General features: G+C 37.1%; 1 non-coding gene across 1 annotated transcript; it reads left to right on the top strand.

Annotated features, from left to right (window-relative positions):
• The first annotated feature begins 4,454 nt into the window (after window positions 1-4,454).
• Window positions 4,455-4,561, top strand: LOC132651649 (U6 spliceosomal RNA). Its single transcript, XR_009589233.1, has one exon. It is a non-coding gene; the product is annotated as a U6 spliceosomal RNA (small nuclear RNA).
• Window positions 4,562-6,266: the final 1,705 nt, after the last annotated feature.

Genomic DNA, 6,266 nt, shown 5'->3' with positions numbered 1-6,266 from the left:
GGATCTATTTGCATTTTTCTACATGTAGAATTCCAGTTAGACCAGCACCATTTGTTGAAGATGCTGTCTTTTTTCCATTGAATGGATTTGGAATCTTTGTCAAAAATCAGGTGTCCATAGTGTGTGGGTTTATTTCTGGGTTATTCTATTCAATTCCATTGATCCACCAGTCTGTTTCTATGCCAGTACCATGCAGTTTTTTGGTATTGTTGCTCTATAGTACAGCCTGAGATGAGGGATGGAGATACCTCCTGAAGATCTTTTACTATAGAGAATTGTTTTAGCAATTCTGGGTTTCTTGTTGTTCCATATGAAGGTGAGAATTTTTCTTTCAAGGTCTGTAAAGAGTTGTGTTGGTAATTTGATGGGTATTGCATTGAATCTGTAGATTGATTTTGGTAAGATGGCTATTTTTACTATGTTAATCCTGCCAAGCCATGAGCATGGGAGATCTTTCTATCTTCTGATATCTTCTTCTAATTCTTTCTTCAGAGACTGGAAATATTTTCATGCAAGTCTTTGACTTGCTTGGTTAGGTTCAAAAGTGGGGAATACCCTTGAACTCATTTGCACAGGAGACAACTTCCTGAACAGAACACCAACAACACAAGCTCTAATATCAACAATCATTAAATGCGACCTCATGAAACTGAAAAGCGTCTGTAAAGTAAAGGATACTGTCCTCAGAAAAAAACAACAGTCTACAGATTGGGAAAAGATCTTCACCAACCCTATATCTGACAAAGGGATAATATACAGTATATATAAAGAACTAAAAATGTTAAACAGCAAAAAATCAAATAATCCAATTTAAAAAAATGGGGTACAGAGCTAAACAGAGAATTCTCTGCAGAGGAATATCGAATGGCAGAGAAACACTTAAAGAAATGCTCAAGCTCATTAGCCATCAGGGAAATGCAAATCAAAACAACCCGAATGTTTCACCTTACACCCATCAGAATGGCTAAGATCAAGAACTCAAGAGACAACACATGCCGGAGAGGTTGTGGAGAAAGAGCAACCCTCCTCCACTGCTGGTGGGAATGTAATCTTGTACATCTACACAATGGAGTATTACTCAACAATAATAAAAAAAGGAAATTATGAAATTTGCAGGTAAAAGGTCATCCTGAGTGAGCTATCCCAGAAGCAGAGGCATGAATCTGGTATATACTCACTCATATAGACATATAATATAGGATAAACCCACTAAAATATGTACACCTAAAGAAACTAATCAAGAGGGAGGACTCTTGCTAAAATGCTCAATTCCTATCCAGAAAGGCAAAGAGGCTGGACATCAGAAGAAGGAGAAAAGAGAAAACAAGTCAGGAGCCTGACACAGAGGACCTCTGAAAAGCTCTGCCCTTCAGACTATCAATGTAGATACTGAGACTTATGGGCAACATTTGGGCAGAGTGCAGGGAATCTTAGGAAAGAAGTGGAAAACAGTGAGGTCTGGAGAGGACAGGAACTCCACAAGGAGAGCAACAGAACCAAAAAAATCTGAGCACAGGGGTCTTTCCTGAGACTGATACTCCAACCAAGGACTATGCATGGAGATAACCTAAGACCCCTGCACAGATGTAGCCCATGGCAGTTCAGTATCCAAGTGGGTTTCATTGTGATAGGAACAGGAACTGTCTCTGACATGAACTGATTGGCCTGCTCTTTAATTACCTCCCCCTGATGGGGAAGCAGCATTACAGGGCACAGAAGAAGACAATGCAGCCACACCTGATGAAACCTAATAGACTAGGATCAGAAGGAAGGAAAGAAGTCCTCCTTTATCAGTGGACTTCGGGAGGGGCATGCATGCAGAGGGTGGAGGAAGGAAGTGATTGGGATAGGAGGAGGAAGGAAACCACAGGGGTAATACAAACTGAATAAAGTGTAATTAATAAAGAAAAATAAAATAAATAAAAAAGAAAAATGGCCATCTTATGAAAAGCAATCTACATATTTAACGCAATTCCCATCAAATTACCAACAGGATTTTTTACAGAACTTGAAAGAAAAAATCTCAACTTCATATGGAAAAAAAAAAAGAAAGAAAGAAAAAAAAATAGAATTTCTAAAATACTCCATACCAGTAAAAGATCTCCTGGAGGGAAGCTATACTATCGAACAACTGTAATAAACACTGCATGGTCCTGGCATAGAAACAAAATGGTTGATCAATGGAACTGAACAAATGACCCAGAAACAAACACACTTATGGATGCCTGATTTTTGACAAAGATTCAAAAATCATACAACGGAAAAAAGATAGCATCTTCAACAAATGGTGCTGGTCTAACTGGATGTCTACATGTAGAAAAATGCAAATATATCCATAATTATCACCTCCACAAAACTAAAGTCCAAGTGAATCAAAGACCTCAACATAAAAAGAGATATATTAAATTGGTTTGAAGAAAAAGTGGGAAAGAGCCTTTAATTCATTGGCACAGGAGAAAACTTCATGAACAGAACAGCAACAGCATAGGTTCTAAGAGCAACAATCAGTAAATGGGACCTCATGAAACTGAAAAGCTTCTGTAAAGCAAAGGACAAAAGAAACAAATATCTATAGATTGAGACCCTTCATAAACCCTTTATATGACAGAGGCTAATATCCAGTATATGTAAAGAACTAAGGAAGTTGAAAAGCAACAAAATGAATGGCAGAGAAACACTGAAAGAAATGTGCAACATCATTTGCCATCAGGGAAATGCAAATCAAAACATCCCTGATATTTCACCTTACAACTATGTAAGATTACACCTTAAGAGAATGGCCAAGATCAAAAACTCAAATGACAGCACATGCTACAGAGATTGTGGAGAAAATGGAAATTTTCTCCCTGCTGGCGGGAATGTAAACTTCTACAATCACTCAGGAAATCAATATGGCACTTACTCAGACAACTAGGAATGATGCTTCATCAATATCCAGCTATATGACTCCTAGGCATATATCCAAAAGAAGCTCAAGTACACAATAAGGACATTTACCCAACCATATCTGTAGCAGCTTTATTTCTAATAACTAGACAATTGAAACAACCCAGATGCCCTTCCCCAAGTGAAAATAAATACAGAAATTGTGGTACATCTACACAATGGAATATAACTCAAAAATAAAAAATGGAAGTTATAAAATTTGCAGATCAATTGTGAAAACGAGAAAGGATCATCCTGAGTGTCCTATCCCAGAAGCAGAAAGACACACACAGCATATACTCACTCATATACTTGTAATATAGTATAAATCTACTAAAATCTGTACACCAAAAAAAAAAAAAAAAAAAACTAATCAAGAGGCTAAAATGCTTAATCCCCACCCCAAAAGGCAAAAAGGATGGACATCAGAAGTAGCAGAAAACATGGTACAATTCAGGAGCCTGCCACAGAGGGACTCTGAAAGGCTCTGCCCTGCAGACTATCAATGCAGATGCTGAAACGTATGGCCAACTCCTCGGCAGAGTGCATGGAATCTAATGAAAGAAGTGGAAACTAGTAAAATCTGGAGAGGCCAGGAGCTCCACAAGGAGATCAAAAAAACCAAATTCTGAGCACAGGGATCTTTCCTGAAACTCATATTCCAAACAAATACCATATAAGGAGAAAACCTAGAACCCCTGTACAGATGTAGCCCATGGCAGTTCAGTGTCCATGTGGGTTCCATAATAATGGCAACAGGGACTGCTTCTGAAATGAGCTGATTGGGCATTCTTTAATCACCTCACCCTGATGTGGGAGCAGCCTGACTAGGTCAAGAAAAAGGAAATACAGCCACTTCTGATGAGATCTGATAGACAAGGATCAGAAGGAAGGAGAGGAAGCCCTCCCTTTTCAGTGGACTTGTGGAGGACATGCGTGGAGGATGGGGATGGAAGGTGGGCTTGGCAGCATGTGGGGTTTTATGGGGGAAAACAAAGTGAATAAAGTGTAATTAATAAAAATTAAAATAAAAATATTAAAAACATAATTCGTTTTGGAATTTTATTATGGGGGGTGTGCTTCGAGCTTGATATGCCAATGAAAGTGACCAGAAAGAATGCTATCTCTGTCTCTTGGTCTCTGTCACTTTATATCTTTGTTTCTGATGGCCTCGATCTCTATTTCTGAATATGTCTCTCTAGATCTCTCTGTCTGTCTCTTTCAGTCTCCTCTCTGGCTTCGCTTGTGGTTCAGTATGAAAAGCTCTCAGTTTTGGTGAAGGACTACAACAAGGTGACTGCAAGCTGACTTAACATCATGGATGGTCTCTTTAGAAATACAAGCAACGTCACAATTAAACAATTTTTCTTCAAAAATTTGCCTTGTTCAGGGAGTATTTTTACAGAAAACAAGTCACTGACTGAGGACATATCTGTGCATTTAACAATTAATAATTGAATCTCTGATAATGTGAAACTCAGAATTCAAGTACATGTACTTTATTAATGACCATGTGAAAGAAATATGTGGTGCTCACTTAGGCAGCAAATATAATAAAATTGGAACAATACAGAGAAAATTAGCATGACCCCTGCTTAAGGATGACATGAAAATTCATGTAGCATTCCATATTTTTGTTGGAGAAATTAAAGAAAAAACTAAGAAGAAATTGTGGAGAGAAAAACTGAAGGAAGAACACAGGAACTACAGAGGTACGCATAGCCAATTATACTACAAGAGATGGAAGAAAGAATCTTAGGTGTGGAAGATAAAATGGAAGAAATCAAAGTAACTTTAAAAGAAAATGTTAAATATAAAAATTTCCTGACACAGACCATCCAAAAAATTCAAGAAAAAATAAATTGACAAAGCCTAAGAATAAGAGGATTAGAGGGAAAAAAAAAGATTTCCTCCTGCAAGGCCTATTTTAACAAAAATATTTTGTTAAAATATTTTTAACAAAATCATTGAAGAAAATTTCTCCAACTTAAAGGAGAGGCCAATAAGAATATAAGAGGTCTACAGAACATCCAATAAATTAGTCCAGAAAAGAAAACCTTCACAGAACCTAATAATCAAAAGAGTAAATTCACAAAAAGAAAAGAAAAAAAAAATACTAAAAGATGCAAAAGAAAAAGGCCAAGTAACATAATGGCAAACCCATTACACCTGACTTCTCAACAGAGACTATGAAAACCAGAAAGACCTAGACGAATATCATGCAAGCCTTAAGAGAACAGAGATGTCAGTCCATGCTACTATACCCAGCAAAACTCTCCATCCTCATAGATAGAGAAAACAAGATATTCAATGACAGGAACAAATTTCAACAATACCTACATACAAATCCAGTGTTAGAGAATATACTAGAAGAAAGAATATAGTACAACCCAAGAAAACTAGCTACTTTCAAGAAAACACTGGACAAAATTAACTTTTCAAGAGTAAAGCAAAAACCAAACAAGCACACAAACTTATTACCACAGCCAACATCAAAATTGAAGGATCTAACAGCCACTGGTCATTAGTCTCTCTCAATAGCAGTGGACTCAGACTAACAGAATGGATGCATAAACAAGACCTAGAAATTGTTGCATAGAGAAACACATTTAAGTCACAAAGATAAATATTACCTGAGTGTAAAGGGCTGGCTTTCCAAGCAAATGGACCCAAATAAGCAAGCAGGAGTAGCCTTTCTAATAGCTGAGAAAATAGACTTTTAACAAAAATTAATAAAAAAGAGATAGGCAAGGACACTTCATACTCATCAAGGGAAAATTCCTACATCACCAAGAAGAAATCACAATTCAGAACATCTATGCCCCAAATACAAGGGCACCCACAAATGTAAAAGAAACACTGATAAAACTTAAACCACACATATATCCCCAAACATTAATAGTGGGAGACCTCAACACCTCACCATCAAGAAAACACAGGTCAACAAAACAGATCTTAAGCAATGAAACAATGTCTCTTACAGAGGTCGTGAATCAAATGGACCTAACAGATATTTAGAGAACAATAAACCCAATGACAGAAGAATTTGCCTTTAACTCAGCATCTCATGGAACATTCTCCAAAATAGACCATATAGTTGGTCACAATGCAAGCATCAACAGATACAAAAAGATTGAAATAATCCCTTGTATCTTATCTGACCACCATGGAATAAAGCTGGACCTCAACATGAACAAAAATAGCAAAAAACCTACACACACATGGAAACTGAACAACTTGCTACCAAATGACAGCTGGGTCTGGGAAGAAATCAAGAAATTAAAGTCTTCCTAGAATTCAATGAATATGAAGGCACAACATATCCAAACTTATGGGAAACA

Source organism: Meriones unguiculatus (genome assembly GCF_030254825.1).
Source record: "Meriones unguiculatus strain TT.TT164.6M chromosome Y unlocalized genomic scaffold, Bangor_MerUng_6.1 ChrY_unordered_Scaffold_23, whole genome shotgun sequence".
NCBI classification, from domain to species: Eukaryota; Metazoa; Chordata; class Mammalia; order Rodentia; family Muridae; genus Meriones; species Meriones unguiculatus.
Note: the sequence above shows the minus strand (reverse complement) of the source record. Positions and strands in the feature narration are given on the sequence as shown.